The sequence below is a fragment of the Jaculus jaculus genome, chromosome 3 (assembly GCF_020740685.1).
Source record: "Jaculus jaculus isolate mJacJac1 chromosome 3, mJacJac1.mat.Y.cur, whole genome shotgun sequence".
NCBI classification, from domain to species: domain Eukaryota; kingdom Metazoa; phylum Chordata; class Mammalia; order Rodentia; family Dipodidae; genus Jaculus; species Jaculus jaculus.
The window spans coordinates 124,971,952-124,990,768 of record NC_059104.1 but is presented as its reverse complement, the minus strand read 5'-3'; the positions used below and the strand labels follow the sequence as shown (position 1 = coordinate 124,990,768).

At 37.9% G+C, this 18,817-nt stretch overlaps 1 long non-coding RNA gene across 1 annotated transcript in view; it reads right to left on the bottom strand.

The window, feature by feature from the left end:
- Positions 1 to 18,547, bottom strand: part of LOC123459246 — a 31,766-nt gene extending 13,219 nt beyond the window's left edge. Inside the window, exons 1-2 of the long non-coding RNA XR_006636139.1 lie at positions 18,129 to 18,547; positions 4,755 to 4,824 (exon numbers count right to left, since the gene is read on the bottom strand). This is a non-coding gene — a long non-coding RNA (uncharacterized LOC123459246). The remainder of the gene's footprint in view (positions 1 to 4,754; positions 4,825 to 18,128) is intronic.
- Between the last annotated feature and the right edge of the window lie 270 nt (positions 18,548 to 18,817).

The window sequence follows — 18,817 nt, the reverse complement described above, 5'->3', positions numbered from 1 at the left end:
AAGGAGTCCTGAGGCACTAATGAAAATAAAATAAAAAGCAGCAGTAGGCTATTCAGGTACTTATGCCTACCTTCCCCCCCGCCCCCACAACTCTGTTCTGCTGTTCAGATAGAAGTAACGCATCATGTATTTCCAAATATGTTCAGCATTACTGTATATTGTTCTTTACTATAAAAAGTGTGTAAAACTTTGTATTAGGGCTCAGAGCTCTTGGAGGATACTCCACCTGAGTCATGGCCAACTAATAAAGCCATTTTCTGTGATCTTGGTGCCTTGGCCTTTTTTCTCCCACTTAGAGAAACAGTGAGATTACTATTCCTCTACCTTTTTATTCTCCTCAGACCTTCAGCAGTTTATGGGAAAAGGGCTATTCTGTTCATCTCTCATTGATTTCTACCCATTCTGGTTATTTAATTATAATGTTTCCTATTCTGTTCTGATCTTCTGATCATATTCCAATCCAATCCACTTTAACAGGAGGTAAAAGACAGCATGAGATGTGATGAATGCTCAACACTAGATAGTGGTGTGTAGTAAGTAAGCAGTAAATAGCACACTCTAGAGTTAGCAGAATAGCCTATATTATTGTAGAGAGCACTAATTAAAAATAAAACAGTGTGGTGCAAGGACCTGCTACATATTTAAAGTCTGTACCCTACATTTGTAGAGGGTGAAAATTACCAACATACACCACCTCATTCCCCCTCATCTTACCCCATCTGATGAGAAGCTTCAATGTAAGAAATTATCAATCTTTGTCAAGTTTCTTGACTCTGCAACAAAGACATATTCATATTTCCCCTCAAAGAGTGGTTTGAAGAGTCTTGGCAAGATTGCCAGGCTTTCCTGGTTAAGTAGGAAAGGCCCCTGAGAAAGGAGTCCTCATAAACTGTCTCTACCATATGTTTTTGGAATATGTGCCATCTGGGATTCAGGCACTCATATTTTATAAGGCAGGAAAGCAAAAATATGTTTGCAATTTTACAGCCGCAATGTGATGGGAAGGTGGAACTGAATTTACAACAAATGTATGTCATCTCAATATGTGCACCCACTGTGTGCCAGACATAATAGTGGGCTATTTGTAGCTGAAACACATGAGGAGACACTGTGCTTGCCTCTTTTGTAAAGGATAGTCCAAAAAGGAGACAGCTTGTCTCTGTCAGTCTTGTGAAAATATATATTTATAAAGAAACATCCCCAAAGTAGATTTCATTACTTATTCCAGTCCTGGAGAAGGGAAGCAGCTGTAGGCATTTTTGTGCTGAGAAAATATCTTTTCTAGGGGAAGGGTTGTCATGACATTCACTGTCATGGGCAGACAATCATAGTGGCAAGTGTTCCCTGCCCTTGTCGTCACTGTGGGGACTAAATGTAAAAGGCCATGTTAGAGGGTCATTCATAAGTAATGATCACTACTTTTCACAGATTCATTAATTTAAATGCATTCATTAGAAGCAAATCAATGTCAACTACTACAGGGCAAAAGTTTTCACTGCTTAGTTTGTGACCTCAAAATGCTGATCAGTAATCTTTTCTATACCCTTCCCTGATATGTTTACTCTAAATTTCTGTTGTGTCACAGTCCATAGTATCTTCATTACTGGACCATATCATTCCCTTCAATGTGGTTAGATTACAGGCATTAATAATTACCAGATCTTTAAATTAAATTCAGTCCATTATAGCAAGCAAGTTTATAGCAGAATTGGTGAGTACAAATGGGCTAGAAAAGAAAATATATGGGTACTTTAAATATGTATTATATATGCATGTGTATTTGTATTCACACAAAAATACAAAGGCAGATGCTGTATTGTAAATTTTTATTATAGTTCACAATTTGAAATCCATTTGTCTAATTATCTAAAAGTATTTATAAGAAGAGCATAAAAGATTTAAAATATGGATTAACAGTAAATCCTCATAACAATGAACATTTATGTGGTATTTATGACAGGGTATTCTGTAGTCTGATTCTAGAAGTCATACCTTATCCATATCCTTGTCCACCTCTTCTGGGAGGACCTATCTCCATGCATGTTCTCATCAACAACCCAAACTCTAAGTATAAATCTATTATACTCTTCATAGTGTATACATTTAATCAGCTTGCCTATATGTTTTTTTTTCCATTAGAATAAGGATATGTAATAGCTATAGATTATTTTACCCATTTCGAATCTTCATAATAACTCAAAGACAAACATCTTGCAAATGCTCATTAAATATATTTTGATTTGGGCCTGGCATGGTGGTGCACACCTTTAATCCCAGCACTTGGAAGGCAGAGGTAGGAAAATTGCCCTGAGTTTGAGGCCACCCTGAGAATACATAGTCAATTCCAGGTCAGCCTGAGCTAGTGAGACCCTACCTTGAAAAACTAACTAGATAGATTAGAGAGATAGAGAGATAGAGAGATAGATCAATCGATGTATCAATCTAGATTTGGGGCTGGAGGGCTTCTCAATGGTTAAAGCATGTGGTTGCAAAGCTTAATGATCTGAGTTTGGTTCCCTAGTACCCACATAGCCAGATATACAAAGTGGCACATATGCATTTAGAGTTCATTTGCAACTGATGGAAGCATTGGCATACACATTCTGGCTCTTCTTTCTATCTCTGTCTCTGATTGCAAATAAATAAATTCAAAAATGACTTTATCTGAGTCTTAAATATATATTGACTTAGAACATATATGATAACTATGTGTAAGAAAGGTTTATGGAAGGCAAACTGTAGGATGATACTGTAATTGATTCAAGTGTACCCGAAGCTTTAAGGTGACAATGGGCAACAGGTTCATAAACATAGCTTTTGTTATTATTTTTGTTTTATTTGAGACAATTTTAGTAATTTAGTCATGACTCTAACTCTTCCCCCTCCCAAATGCTGGGATTAGAAATGTGCACTCTCACTCTCAGAAAGCCAGTGTGGCATTTTTTTCCCAGTATAGCATTCTTTATGAGGACATTAAATACAGTCAGGGTTGATTTAGACTTCATGTAGGCTTCTGAAAAATAATCTTGAAATGATGTTCTATACTATACTTAATGTAGATGATGTTTACTGCTGAATGTTTGATATCTTCTTGGGAATGGAGCTATAAATTCAAATTCAAAGCTGTATTAAAGAAATGCAATCATAAGTTGTTGAGATGATGTTAAATAAAATGTGAGCTACCCTGAAGAGTTTCAGAGAAGGAAACTAGGCATTTGCAAAGATGAGCTGGCCTAAGATTTGCATATTGAAATCATAGTCGCTTACTTCTGGACATCTCCTAAAGGAGCCAAGCAAAGAATATGGTGAAAGTGATGTTGCATTTAACATTACACTTTTCTGCCCTAAATGACATAGCTTTCTATGAGTTTCTACCTATGTCAAACAGGAAGGCAAGAGGAGAAATTGAACTGGAATCACAGGACAGTAGGCTCTGCATTTCTCTGATAGCACCATACTCAATTCAGGCTAGAATCACATATAAGCTCATTTTAATTCACTTGAAAAATTTTAATAGATGACCTAGTTCAATTATGGATAAAGCATAGTTTCTAAATTACACTTAGCATATACTCATGCTTTATAGATCAAAATGTTTTATTGACTTCCAATCAAGATGGCACCTGCATAACTATATCACACCTCACAGAGAAGGAACTGCAAGACGTTGAGGGTTCATTAGGTCTTCTAGGGTTAAGCAGACTCTAACAGACCTCCAATGGGAGGGCATGGAGGAGCAAAAATAGGGAATCAGATGATTCCCATGCTCTTGGGTAGCCCACCAGTCCTGCAATCCCCTCAAGAAGCTGCCCTAGCTACAGTCACAGCCGCAGGTTCCTCCTGCAGTAACCACAGACAAGGAGACTCCGGCCCGGTACCTCCATACTTTTGAATGCCATCCCAGTCACCTTTGCCTGCCGCCCCTGTGCATGGACCAGGGCCAGTAGGCTAGCATTCCCTCAGGGTATCTCCATGCATGAATGCAGTCCCACTTGCTGCCATCCCCCACCATCCTACTTGGACTCAGGCCAGCAGGCTAGTGATCCACCCACCCACCTCCACCAGGTACCACCACACACAACTGCCCCTACAGGCCAGCAGGCTAGGGATCACTCTTTCCTAGGGTCTTCCACTCCCCATGCATGTCACCTGACCCACAGGGTAGATTACAGCTTCCTTCTAAATTAAATAATACTTCTACACTGTGAGAGGCAGACCACAGTGCAAAAGGATTAACATGAAAATTTAAATGCAAGTAAATCCAATAAGATTGCCCAGTCCCACAATGGATGTCTCTAATCAAAACATAGAAGAGACATTAGGATCAGAACCCCCAAATAAGTCACAAAGTATGCAGCTCTGACCAAGAAAATAGCAGAATTTTTAGAAAAGCAACAAAGTGCCTATAGCCATATGCATGCTATGCTTGCTAGATTCGACCTAATAGATAAGAACTAGGAAGGGATCCAAAGATAGTTAAATGATCTGAAGGATAATAGTAATGATGATAATAGTAATAATAATAATAATGATAATGATAGTAATAATAATTTTTTTTCTTTTTTTAAAATTTTTATTAGAATTTTCCATAATTATAAAAAAAATCCCATAACCAGCTGGCTAAGCTCAATGAAGACATAAAGAAATTCAAGGATGAATTCCAAGAAGCATCACGAAAATCAGAAAATGACATGAAAAGGGAACTTGACAGAGGGTTGGAAACTATACATAAAAATGTAGTAGAAAATACAAACCAAATTGAATGAGCTCAAAACTCTATGGAAGCTCTCAAGAATAGCATCAGCCATGTGGTAGGAACTCAGTCTGGAAGACAAAACAGAATAAATAGTTCATGAGTCCAAAGTTTCAATAAGTTCAAAATTTTTTTGTGAATGAAACATGAGGGAACTGTGGGATACCCTTCAATGACACAACATTCAGGTCATGGAAATACTAGAAGGCAAAGAAATTCAGATCAAAGGCATGGAGAACTTATTCACCAAAATACTCAAAGAAAGCTTTCCCCTCTCTCAGAAGAAGGTCCCAGGCTGGAGAGATGGCTTAGCAGTTAAGTGCTTGCCTGTGAAGTCTAAGGAACCCGGTTCAAGACATGATTCCCCAGGACCCATGTTAGCCAGATGCACAAGGGGGCACATGTGTCTGGAGTTCATCTGCAGTGGCTGGAGGCCCTGGTGCACCCATTCTCTCTCTCTCTCTCACTCTCTCCTTCTTTCTCTCTCTGTCTGTTGCTCTCAAATAAATAAATAAAAATGAAGAAAAAGAATAAAGAAAAAAAAAGAGAAAGTCCCATAAAGATACAAGAAACTAGAAGTCCATACTGACTGGACCAAAGGAGAAATTCTCCAAGACATATCATCATTAAGATTCTAAACATTGATACCAAAGAGAAAGTCCTAAAACAAGCTAGGGAGAAACAGCACATTACATATAAAGGGAAAACCATATGAATTACTTCAGATTTCTCATTAGAAACCCTGAAAGCCAGAAGGGCCTGGAATGAAACATTGCAGAGTCTAAGAACCTATGGCTTCTAACCCAAAATACTCCACCCAGCATAAGTATCCCTCATCATAGATCCCTAAAGAAAAATTTTCCATGATAAAACTCAGTTTTACAACTATATAAAAACAAAGCCAAACCTGTAGAGAGTGTACTTCAGGGAATTATCCACACAGAAGGACCAAATAAGCAAATTCAACTGCCTACAAAAAGCAGGTCACAATAACCAAACTCAGAGAAGGCACAAAAATCTACAAAGCCCAAGAAAAACACCAAACCATATAAACCACCATGATATGACAGGGATTGAATGAAACTTCACAGTTGTTACCTTAAATATCAATAGGCTTAATTCACCCATCAAGAGACATAAGCTAACAGGATGGATCAGAAAATTCGACCACTCAATCTGTTGTTTTCAAGAAACGTACTTCAGCAATAAAGATAAACACCTCCTCAGGGTGAAAGGGTGGGAAAAAAGTATTCTAAGCAAATGGAAATAAGAAACAAGCAGGTTTAGTTATACTAATATCAGATAAAATAGACTTCAAACCAAAAGTAACCAAAAAAGACAAAGAAGGCCACTTCCTACTTATCAAGGGAACAATCCAACAAGAGGATATCACAGTCATCAGTCTTTATGCACCAAACACAGGAACACCAAAATTCATAAAACAAAACTTACTTGACATAAAACAGAAATAACCATCAACACCATCATAGTTGGGGACTTCAATACTCCACTGTCAACAATAGATAGATCATCCAAACAGAAAATAATGGGGAAGTGAGAGAGCTCAAGAAAACCATACATCAATTAGACCTAACTGACATCTTTAGAACATGACATTTAAGATCCACAGGGTACACATTCTTCTCAGCAGCCCAAGGAAACTTCTCTAAAATAGATCATATACTGGGTCATAAAGCTTGCCTCCATATAGTTTAGAAGACTGACAAAATATCCAGCATGATATCATATCACAGTGCTGTATTGCTAGAAATTAACAGTAAAAGATGTACCACAAATCCCATCAGCTCCTGGGAACTGAACAACACACTTTTAAAAAATAAATAGATAATGGCAAAATTTAAAAATAATGAAATTGTGAAATTTCTAGAAATAAATGACAATGAGAACATGTCATACCAAAACTTATGGGACACAATGAAGGCAGTCCTCAGGGGAAAACTCATAGAACTAAATGCCTCCATAGGAAAGACAGAGAGCTCCCAAATCAATAACCTAACCATCCACCTAAAGGCACTGGAAAACCAACAAGAATCCAACCCAAAAAGCTCTAGACACAAAGAAATAATTAAGATCAGAGCAGAAATTAATGAACTGGAAACTAAGAAAACTAATGACACAAAGAGTTGTTTTTTTGAAAAACTAAAGAAGATTGATAAGCCCCTGGCCAATTTGATCAAGGGAAAAAAAGAGAGTCTTCAAATTAACAAAATTAGAAATGAAAAAGGAGAGAGAGCACAAAAGACATAAGTGAAATTGGGAGAATCATCAGGACTTATTTCAAAAACTCTACTCCTCAAAACTGGATAATATGGAATGCATGAATTCCTAGACACATACCACTTACCAAACCTAAACTCAGAGCAGATTAATCTCCTAAACAAATCTATCACACCAATTGAGATTGAAAAAAAATAATCAAAAACCTCCCCAAAAGAAGTGTCTAGGGCCAGATGGCTTCTCAGCTGAATTCTATCAAACTTTCATGGAAGAACTGAAGCCAATCTTTCTCAAAATTTGTCACACAATCAGAGAGCAGGGAAAGCTCCCCAACTCCTTTTATGAAGCTACTATCACCAAATACCAAAACCAGGCAGAGATGCCACAGACTATAGGCCTAGTTCCCTGATGAACTTAGACGCAAAAATCCTGAACAAAATCCTCACAAATTGAATTCAATAACACATCAAAGCATTATCTACCTGGATCAATTAGGCTTCATCCCAGGAACACAGAGGTAGTTCAAAATATAGTAATATGTCAATATAAAACACTACATAAAAAAGCTCAAACACACAAAACACATGATCATTTCGATAGATGCAGAAAAGGTCTTTGACAAAATACATCACTTCATGATCAAAACATTGGAGAGAATTGGCATGGAGGCTTTCTATCTCAACATGATAAAGGCCATATATAAACCTCCTAAAACCCAAACAATACTTAATGGGTAGACACTGAAGGAATTTCCATTGTAATCAGGAACAAGACAAGGGTGTCCACTCTCACCTCTACTCTTCAACATGGTGCTGGAAATCCTAGCTCAAGAAATAATAAAGGAGGAAGCAATGCAGGGGATACACTTTGGAAAGGAAGAAGTTAAGTTAGCCCTTTTCACAGATGACACAAATCTATATGTAAGAGACCAGAGAACATCCATCTCAAAACTCTTAATGGTTTAACTACTTCAATAAAGTAGCAGGATATAAAATCAATGCACAAAAATCAGTAGCCAGCCTTTCTATATGCAAAAGACAAAGATGCAGAGACATAAATAAGTGACATTGTCCCATTTTCAATAGCAACATCAACAAAAATACCTTGAAATAACATGAACCAAGGATGTGAAAGACCTATACAATGAAAACATAAAAAAGAAATTCAAGAAGGAAATTGAGGACTTGAGAAAATATGAAGACATCACATGCTCCTGGATAGGAAGAATTAATGTTGTGAAAATGACAATCTTACCAAAGACAATACACAGATTTAATGTAGTACTAATAAAAATCCCAACTTTGTTCTTCAAAGAGATAGAAAAAATGATCTCAATATTCATATGGAATGGCAGAAGGCCTCAGGTATCCAAACATCCTCTTTAGCAAATAAACAACTCCGTAGGCATCACCATACCTGATCTAAAGCTATATTACAAAGCCATAGTAATAAAAAGAGCATGGTATTGGCATTAAAAACAGGATTATAAACTGATGGAACAGAATTGAGGATGTGGACACTGGGTCAAGTAACTACAGCTGCTTGATATTTGACAAAGGCCCTAACAATGTTGGCTGGCAAAAAGACAATATCTTCAACCAATGGTTCTGGACAAACTGGAAAACCATGTGTAGGAAAATTAAATTCAATCCACACATCTTTCCATGCACAAAAGTCAAGTACAAATGGATCAAGACCTCAATATAAGACCAGAAACTCAGCTACTACTGGAAGAAAAAATAGGAGGAACTTTTCATGATACAGATATGCGAAAAGACTTCCTGAATAAAACCCCAGTAGCTCAGGAACTTAAACAATCACTCCACCATTGGGATCTCAGGAAGCTGAAATATTTCTTCACAGATAAACATACAATAAGCAGAGCCAATAGATTATGCTCAGAATGGGAGAAAATTTTTGCTGGCTGTACAACTGACAGAGGCCTAATTTCTAGAATCTACAAAGAACTCAGAATCCTAAACAATAAAAAGTCAAATAACCCACTCACAAAGTGGAGTAAAGAACTGGACAGTCAGTTCTCAGAGGAAGAAATACAAATGCAAACACACACTGAAGTAAATTTCCGTTATTCCTAATCATTAGGGAAATGCAAATTAAAATAACTATGAGATTGTACTTTATCCCATAAAGATAACAAACTTTGAAAAATCAAATGAAAACAAATGCTGGCAAGGTTGTGGAGAAATAGGAACCCTCATTCACTGTTGGTTGGAATGTAAGATGGTACAACCACTATGGAAAGCAATATAGAGACTCTTAAAAAGGTTGACTATAGCGTTACCAACAGACCCAGTAATTCCCTTACTGGGTATTTACCCTAAAAGTATCGTGCCTCAGCTTAGAGAGACGTGCTCAACCACATGTACAGCTGCTCAATTTATAATAGCTAAGAGCTGGAATCACCCCAGATGTCCATAATTAGAAGAGTGGATAACCAAGATGTAGTATATCTAAATATTGGAATTCTACACATCAGTAAGGAAAAATGACATGAAATGAAATGTGAAGAAAAATGGTTGAATCTAGAAAAGATCATTTTCAGAAAACTCATCCAATCACAAAAGAAAAACATTGCATGGTTTCACTCATCTGTGGCTCCTAATCTGAATTGGCCCAGTTGCTGACATACCTTATAAGAATCTGGAGAACCAGACAATAGGGAGGGTGCGGTGGGAGGTGAGGGCAAGGCTGGGTGTTGGGGACATAAACGCGGACTCAAATGGCAATGTGCCATAAAATTCTACATCCTTAAAAAAGACTAAATGATTGAACCTTCATAAGGTTCTTAGAGGGAACATGTGAATCACAGGGCCCTGGAGAGGGAGAGATGAAGACTAACCTCAGTCTTTCTCCTGTTTCTCTTTCAATCCATCTTTTCTCCCTTCTCTCTATCTCCTTTATATCACCTATCTTCTTTTTCCTTCCTTTCTTTGGTGCTGGCCTGTAACACCCAGTACTAGCATGTAGTTGATATTTACAGTGAGCTGTTGATCAGAGAGACATCAAGGTTTCCCCAAAGTAGACACATTTCTGTCAGAGTACTTGATGACCCATCAAAGGTTAGTCCCTATTGCTGAAGATACCATATGCTGTTGGTACTGAACATGGAGTGACGTGGCTAGAATCTAGAAGAGAGTCAGTTCATAAACCATTTGCTGTTGGTACTGAACATGGAGTGTCCTGGCTAGAATCTGGAAAAGAGTCAGTCCCTAGACAGCTTTTCTATTGTCAGAAGGTGCTACATAAGCGACTGGGGAAAATTGATCAACATCTGTCCAAACAGCTCATGGTCTAAGCTATTCATCAGCAAAAAACCTGATGTGAAGCTAACCCAAGTACAATAGTGGCACACAGCCATGGTGGGTTACCAACTGCTATTGATTTGTCTAATTGATCCACTCAGTGGAGCAGAACCCATAGCTTGAGCTGGGAAAAAATCAGAACCATATCCAAAAAGCAGGAGCCTGCTCTACACAATGAAGCCTACACCAATTTTGGGCTACATGATGGCCTACACCTATTAAATTCTCTCTAAAATAATAATGGCTATCTTGTTTATCTGGTGCTGACTTCACTCTCCATTGGAGAATTTGTTTCTTTTTCAGATGGACACAGATACTCATGAGAGAATCAGTCCATCATACCTCAACAGGGCTCCAGCTGAAACCAAGAGAAAATAGGAAAATGAGCAAGAGTGCTGCTTTCTTGGTGAACCTGGTACCAGCGCAAGGGTGAAGGAGGTAGACACAGAAAACTTTCAATTCCTACCAAACCAGACAGCCAGAGACACAGAGGCTTCCAAGTCCTCATCACTAAAGTTGACTTTAAATGAACCCAACATGGCTCAGGGAAATTTATGGAAGCAGGGGTGGAAAGATTGTTAGAAGACACAAGTTGGGTCATTATGCACCGAGACACTGCCTCTTACCTATCACTGATGGCTAACTCCACAATGTATGACTCATATTCCCCAAAGAGGAGGGCCCCTGTGTGTGTGGGGGGACAAAGAGGAGGCTAACAATGGTACCAACATGGCTACATACATTCTGTGTACATAACTACTAAAAAAAAGAAAATAATTTAGGCATGTTGGCTAGATGAATATTAATGAGTGTGACTAAATAACTTATATGGTAATAATAAATAATTTTAAATAAAACCTAAGCCCTTCAAATAAGTTCTTTCATGTGCCCACAGTGATTTGTTTACTCATAACAGAACTTTATAATAAAAATGTCTCACTCTAAAAAAAAATCTTAAATTTTTTAACTTAATTAAAATTTCAATTTATTTTATATAATGACTTCACTTATAAATTTATTTTGATAGATATTATAACAAGAGCATGTTATAGAACTGCTCTGTAATGTCATGCAACAGAATGTCACATAATGTTCTAGTTGTCAAAAAGAGCATATATGGGCTGGAGAGATGGCTTAGTGGTTAAAGTATTTGCTTGCAAGGCCAAAAGATCCTGCTTCAATTCTCTGTGACCCATGTAAGCCAGTTGCCCAAAGGGTGCATGTGTCTGAGGTTCCTTTGCAGTGGCTTGAGGCCTTGGTGCACCGATTCTCTCTCTCTCTCTCTCAAATAAATAATTAAAATATATTAAAAAGGGGCTGGAGAGATGGCTTAGCGGTTAAGCGCTTGCCTGTGAAGCCTAAGGACCCCAGTTCAAGGTTAGGTTCCCCAGGACCCACGTTAGCCAGATGCACAAGGGGGCGCATGCATCTGGAGTTCATTTGCAGTGGCTGGAAGCCCTGGATCGCCCATTCTCAATCTCTCTCTCTCTTTGTCTCTTTCTCTCTCTCTATCACTCTCAAATAAATTAATAAAAAACTGAACAAAAAAATTGAAAAAATATATTAAAAAGAAAAATAACATATATTATTTATTCATGTTTTTATTTTACTTTTCAAAAAGTGTTTGCACAGACATTTCATTCATCCTCCCCAACCATGCTATGAGGAAAGCATGCACCTGGTCCTCGTTCTTCAGAGAAGAAAGCAGAGGTGTTGTGTAACAAAGGATGGCCAGAGGTCAGGCACTGAGAGGTGGTGAGTGTAGTATGGAGGATCTGTCAGCAACTCCTAGAGTCAGTTCTGTGTCCACTCATTGATGATAGAAAACCCTGGCTATTATTGTATGGATGGTACAAGAGAAATAGGGAAAAATGAAACAGGCAGCATACAAATGGTATTAGAAAGAGGCTATGTTTCCTTACTGTGAGGCAATGGCAGGACTTCCTGAAATGCTGTCATGCCTGTAGGTTATGCCATCCCATAGTACTGTCCTCTAGATTTGGAAAATACCCCACCAGATACCAGCATGTAGCAGGGACCTTAGATTCCCATATTATTTGGAAATGTGGGTCATAGATTGAGGAGTTCTTTAAGGAGAGAGGAAACAGATATCTCTGTCTTTCACATATTATAAAAAGTGTAATTTTCGGGCTGGAGAGATGGCTTAGCCGTTAAGCGCTTGCCTGGTAAGCCTAAGGACCCCAGTTCGAGGCTCTGTTCCCCAGGTCCCACGTTAGCCAGATGCACAAGGGGGCGCACACATCTGGAGTTCGTTTGCAGTGGCTGGAAGCCCTGGCGCACCCATTCTCTCTCTCTCCCTCTATCTGTCTTTCTCTCTATGTCTGTTGTTCTCAAATAAATAAATAAATAATGAACAAAAAAAATTTTTAAAAAGTGTAATTTCCAACTCTCTGTTTCACCAAATGTAAATAAGAAGCACTTGGAGGAAGTGTGTGTGGGCGTGCAGGTGCATGCATGCGCACACACACCTGTTCATGACAGCCTATATTATATTAGTGATAATGCTGCCATCAGGCATTTCTTAAATTGGGAGGCAAGGGTAAGTAAGGCTCTTATGAAAATATATTGGAAACCATAAACTTGTCTGTAGAAAAATATGCACATTCACTTTTACAAACACTATCTCCTCAAATTCCTGAATTATGTTCATACATCTCCTTCTGTGAACTTCAGTATCTCTGTGGGATTTAAAAACATTAAAATCAGATCCACTGACTTACAGCCTAATAACTATGAACTGAAACCAGAGCTTCAATATAAAGGAGAAGGCATGTAAGCAAATGCATGGTTAACAACAACAGCAACAACAAAAATCAGCCCATGAATTTGGCTTAATTAAAAACTCAAGTACAAAAATCATTAAACAGAAGCAAAGCAGAAAATGAGGCCTTAAATGTTTACATCTCCAGCTATAGTTAATCTCATAGTTGGTCAGTAGGTCAAAATTTCTAGTTCAACCACACTGAATATACTGCACAATACCTAATCAAGTTCTGGAGCTTAAATAAAAGGCAGAACAAGTTATCATTGTGTAAAACAGTTCTCTTAGGTACAACTATTTCACAAGTGGGTAATTCAGTCTATCAATCAGACTGCCAGTAAACGAGCTTCTCTTGTTCTTAGCCTCTCTGTCTAGAGCAATACCTGCTACTTCTACAGGTATTCATAAGTAGAAAATACATTGGGGCTCTAAGATCCCCTAAACATGAGCACTTTTAGTATATTTTCTGCACTGATAACTTCAACAAGGCCTCAAGCTGTGACAAAATATGTGTTGGCAATTTGCATTTCTTTAATTAGTGGGTTTACAGTTCAGTTGTCAGTGCAGACTTGCACTTGTATGTACAACGCCTCATGACACCAAAGAACCTTCTCTCTGAACTCCCATTAGAGAATAAGATTGAATAACAACTATTCTCTATAAAAGTATTTACTCTTTTCTTTTATGCCTTTCCTTGAATAAACCTGGACTCATCAATTTACAAAGGGGAAGAAAAAGAAAAGACAAAACTTACTCTTTCCTGACTCCTCCATCTGGAAGAAGTATTCAGTAGTCTATTTAGGATATTTTGGATTAAGGGGAGAATTAAAATAAAAAATAAATTATTTAAAATGTGTCTTTAGTAAAGAGTATGCAGGTATTGCTGACAGTTTTGATGAATTTCAAGCACATTCTTTGTCTAAAGCCAGTATCCTTCTGGAACACTCCAATCCTTCTCTCAGATGCAATGGAACATAGTTAATTTGCTAGTAAGACGAAAACCATCAGGAGTCAGAAGCTATGTGGATCATAACAAGATGATGAGCAATGTTGTTCAGTTCATCTTTTGCTATAGAGTTCAGCATGGCACTTCAGATTGATAGAGCTAAGACATCTCTGAATTGTAGGTTTAATTAGGTTCCAATTTTTATCTGGGTGCCATGTCTTTGTACTTAATTATCATGTATTGTGGGAAAATTTCAACACCTAAAGAAACAGTCACAAAGAAACACGGCCAATTTTCACTGCCATGAATGAGCAGGGACACAGTAAAGTCAACAGAGGCAGGGACATTATATGATAAGTTGTATATTATTAGTCACTGGCCTCATGGTTTGCAAACAGCTCCCAAGAGAAGACCAGTAACTTGATACAATATATCCCATATTGGATGAGAAGCAAATATGAGTGATGCATCACTCAAGTAATTTACCAAGCATAGCCTTCTCTCAGCACCTGGATTGGATATTTTCAGAATCCACATATCACATAATTTAACATCATTGACTCATGCTCTTTATCTCTTTACAAAGTGAAACACTTAATTTCTTTGAACATGTGTATGTATATGTAGACGTATATGAAAAGGAATTATATACCCATAACATTCTATACTATGTCATCATTATACCACTCTAGTAATATTCTACCAATTTCTCATAGAAACTTTTTACAGAGGTATAAATAAAAAGGCGTAAGTCATTGCTCATTATAGTGTGTGTGTGTGTGTGTGTGTGTGTGTGTGTGTGTGTCATTGATTTTAACTGGGCTACAAGCAGGCAGAGAATTTATCTCTCAAGACCTTTCTAAACCTGCCCTGGGCTAGAGAGATGGCTTAGCGGTTAAGCGCTTGCCTGTGAAGCCTAAGGACCCCAGTTCGAGGCTCAGTTCCCCAGGTCCCACATTAGCCAGATGCACAAGGGTGCGCACGCGTCTGGAGTTCGTTTGCAGAGGCTGGAGGCCCTGGCGCGCCCATTCTCTCTCTCTCCCTCTATCTGTCTTTCTCTCTGTGTCTGTCGCTCTCAAATAAATAAATAAATAATTAAAAAATATATATTTTAAAAACAACCTGCCCTGTCTCACCTCACCTGGCTATTCATCCTTAGAAACTGGAATTTGACAAGAGAATGCAATAGCTATTAATGGCAGAACCTGTGCTAATAATGTTGAAAATGCTCCTCTTGGCACAACTCTGAACCATGCTGGTGTATAAATAGACCATTGGTAAGTGTAGGTTTTTGTGATCCAGGTAATGTAAGCACAGGAAAAAGGTTCATAGGGTCAGTCAATGGTGAAAATCTAAATTCAGTCAAAAGCACATTGAGGAAATAATAAAAGTGATGTGGTACTGCCCACAATTTTGGTAGTTGGGGCTTTGACTTCTTTTAGGAGTATATTGTCAGTAGACACTCTATTAGAACATATCAGAAATAATAACAAGACTTTAGAACTTTGGTTACAGCAATCTTCTCCTTCAAATTGAACTGTATATGTTCTTTCTTTCCATACCTTGTACACTGGGAAAGCCCCACATTGGAGGGGACTTGTAGTTAAACAATGATTGCGAGAGTCTAGCTTGGGTCAGTCTGGCTCTGAAGCTCATGGTTTGCTGCTGCATGTTAGGTTCCAAAATTTGTCATTACAAAGTACCACAAACTTAGAATATCAGGCAGTTAGCTATTCTCTCTCAGTTCAGGAGGTAAAAGCTGAAATGTCAACAGAGTCATACTTTCTCAGAAAATTATAAAGAAGTGTCTCTGCTGGCCTCCACCTAGCTGCTCATGGTTCTGAGCAATGCTCAGTTTCCTAATTGTAGCTTCATCACTTTAATGTCTTTTTCTAACTTCTTACAGGCATTTCCCTGTGCGTGCATGCATGTGTGCATGTGTGTGCATGTGTTTAATGTGGGATTATTTTTGTTGTGTTTCCCAATAAGACACATGATTAATTAACATTTTTTGTACAGACCCTACTTCCAAATAAAGGCCTATTCTAAGATTCTAAGTAAGTATGACTTTTGAAGAGATTTGGCTCTATCCAGTATGGCCCACCCACTGGTCTTCCAAATTCATTTCCTGCCAGGATTCAGCTATAGTCTGTTTTCTTGTTGATATATTTCCGTTGTTCTCAGTTCTCATTGCCTTCTGAAAAGGAAAAACAGATTTTCCAAATAAGAGTGAGATCAGCATAGGATTAAAGGGATAAGCATCATTAATTTAGAGAGATTTTGATGAGTGGAGCCTCTCTTTTGGCCAAAAACTAGTGTGAGATTCTCCTTGGAGTCCTTAATGTTGGTTTCCATAGGACTTTGACTCTGTTCCCAAATCCAAATAGCAGGTTCACAGCAGCAAAAACATAGAAACAAACTGATTCCTTATAAGCTGTTGAATGTACAAAATGTTATGTGAGAGGAGGTGTTGCTAAGTGATGCAGCATGCACTTAGTATATAAGAGTCTATGGGCTTAGTTTCCTACTGTATCCATATAATGCAATAACATTTTCCACTAAAGTGGAATGAATACTAGTAACATAGGATAACATGTATGCCCCCTTGTAACATGTTATAAACAAAACCAGCCTCAAAGCACTACATATTAGATGGCTCTGCTTTCATAAAATGGCAAATTAGTAGAAACAGAAGATTTCTGTCTACCAGGGGATGAGTGCAGGATTTTTATAATTTCAGGAATAATTAAATGGTACAAAACTAGATAGTGGCTATGGTTTCATCATTTTGTTACTTTATTAAGAGCCATTTTGCACATTTTAAATTGACAAATTCTATGAGGTATGAATTATATGTCAAGCTGTCAAAATGATTAGAATGAAAAAATTAATCATGTAATATTTTGTAAAAAGTCTATAAATTAAAGGCCATGCTTGACATATCGCAACACCGTTGACAGCTCTTTACATCATCTTTCTCAGGCTGTTGAAGTAATTGGTCATACACTCTAACTTGTCTATTGAATATTTTCACTTAATTTCTTTGTTCTATAGTAATTTTCCTGCTTTTTGCTAATCAATTTATCTAGTTTTTTTAGTATCTGCTATTTCTTTCAACTTTCCCTCATTTGCAAATTTCTCCTACAACCTATGCCATTTTGAGACACAGTCAAGCTGCTAATTAAATTGGATCAAATACAAGTCTCATGAGATCTACCCAGATACCTCAACAAGGTGCTTTTAAATTTATCAATTCTTTTTGCTCTTTGGCTTTGATCAATTTTCCATCTCACATTGCTCTATGAAAATAAATATTTTTAGAAAACAGGATCATATAAAATGCCCTTATTGATTAGTACATATAAAGATAAGATGGTATCTATTGAACATTTGAAAATTAATTCCTACCCTATCTCTACCCCTCCTCACATTTTATTAGGTTTTTTGTACTCAGTAGTTAATTTGAATTTTACCAATTATAGTTTAGGAATCCAGAGTTAGGCAGGAACTTGATAATGTTACATATGACACCCAGACACATAATTTCAACATTTGTGTAAAGATATGTGTATCTTAGTAAATCAATCATCATCTTTTTTCTTAGATAGCAAACAATGACTTGTCTATGGTGCCAAACGAATGTTTCAGTAAGATGTCCAAATTCACTCTCCAACTGCATCTCAGATTCATTTCAAACTAATTAGATCCTTGAGGGTGTACTGTTATAGACATTAATTAATTATCACTGCACATCCCAAACATATGGTATAATGAATGGGTTAAAAATTTGAGTAAGCAGACATCAGTAAATAGGGATTGCAGTGAAATGTTAGCTTGTTGATGTAATTTGCAGGTTATTATAAGGTGTCACTGCAGAAGCTTATAGTCTCCACTTTCTTGGACAAATCATCTGAGCCAGCTAATCTAATTCAGTACACAGGAAAAAGTACTCCCTCCCCAGTGCCTTCCCCGTCTGGTACAGATGGTCCACTGGGTTAAGCAGTAAAAATGGACTTACTATATCTGAATGCAAATAATTCCAAAACAGAAAGAGCAAGATAAAAAAAAAAAAAAGGCAATGTTTACCTCTGCTCCAATTTCTTTAGTCTGTGGAGTCATTCCTCTGACAGGGAGAAAATTAGTGCAGGGAGAAAATTAGTGAGGGTGGAGAAACACTGGAGGCATCTTCTTACATTCTTCCTTCCTCAGAGTTGAGAAAGATGTGCCCTGTTTACACCAACTTCATGGGAAACATGGCATGTAGATTAACCAGGAATCCAAATAGAGTCTATTGGAGAGGAACTAATTGTGTGGTCCATGCTGCATGCCTTCTCATGTTCTACTGCCGGGAATGTCTAAGCAGTTATACTGTCATTGAAGGAACCCTGTAAGATTCCCGGGGTAGGGAGAATCTTCCGTGGTGGGAGACCCACGCCCAAGAACCAAGACCGAGCCACTGGATGCAAAGGCAAGAGGCAGCTTTATTGTTCATGCAGGCACCTGCGGGCACTCCAGTCCTTCGAGAGGCTGAGCGCACCGGGCAAGGGGAAGGGTCTCTTTTTATAGGGTTAGGGAGAGCAGAAGCAGGTTTACAGAAGCAGAAGCATGGTTACAGTCCCAGCACTGGTTACTTATTAATAGACTTGGGGTCGGTGGGGATCTTTTTTTGTTTTGTTCTAGGAAACATCCTGTCAGGGTTATCTATAGTACATTAGGCGGGGTCAATGGTCATGCTATGGTCACAAGATTGTTTGCCTGTCTGCATCTGGGGGCTG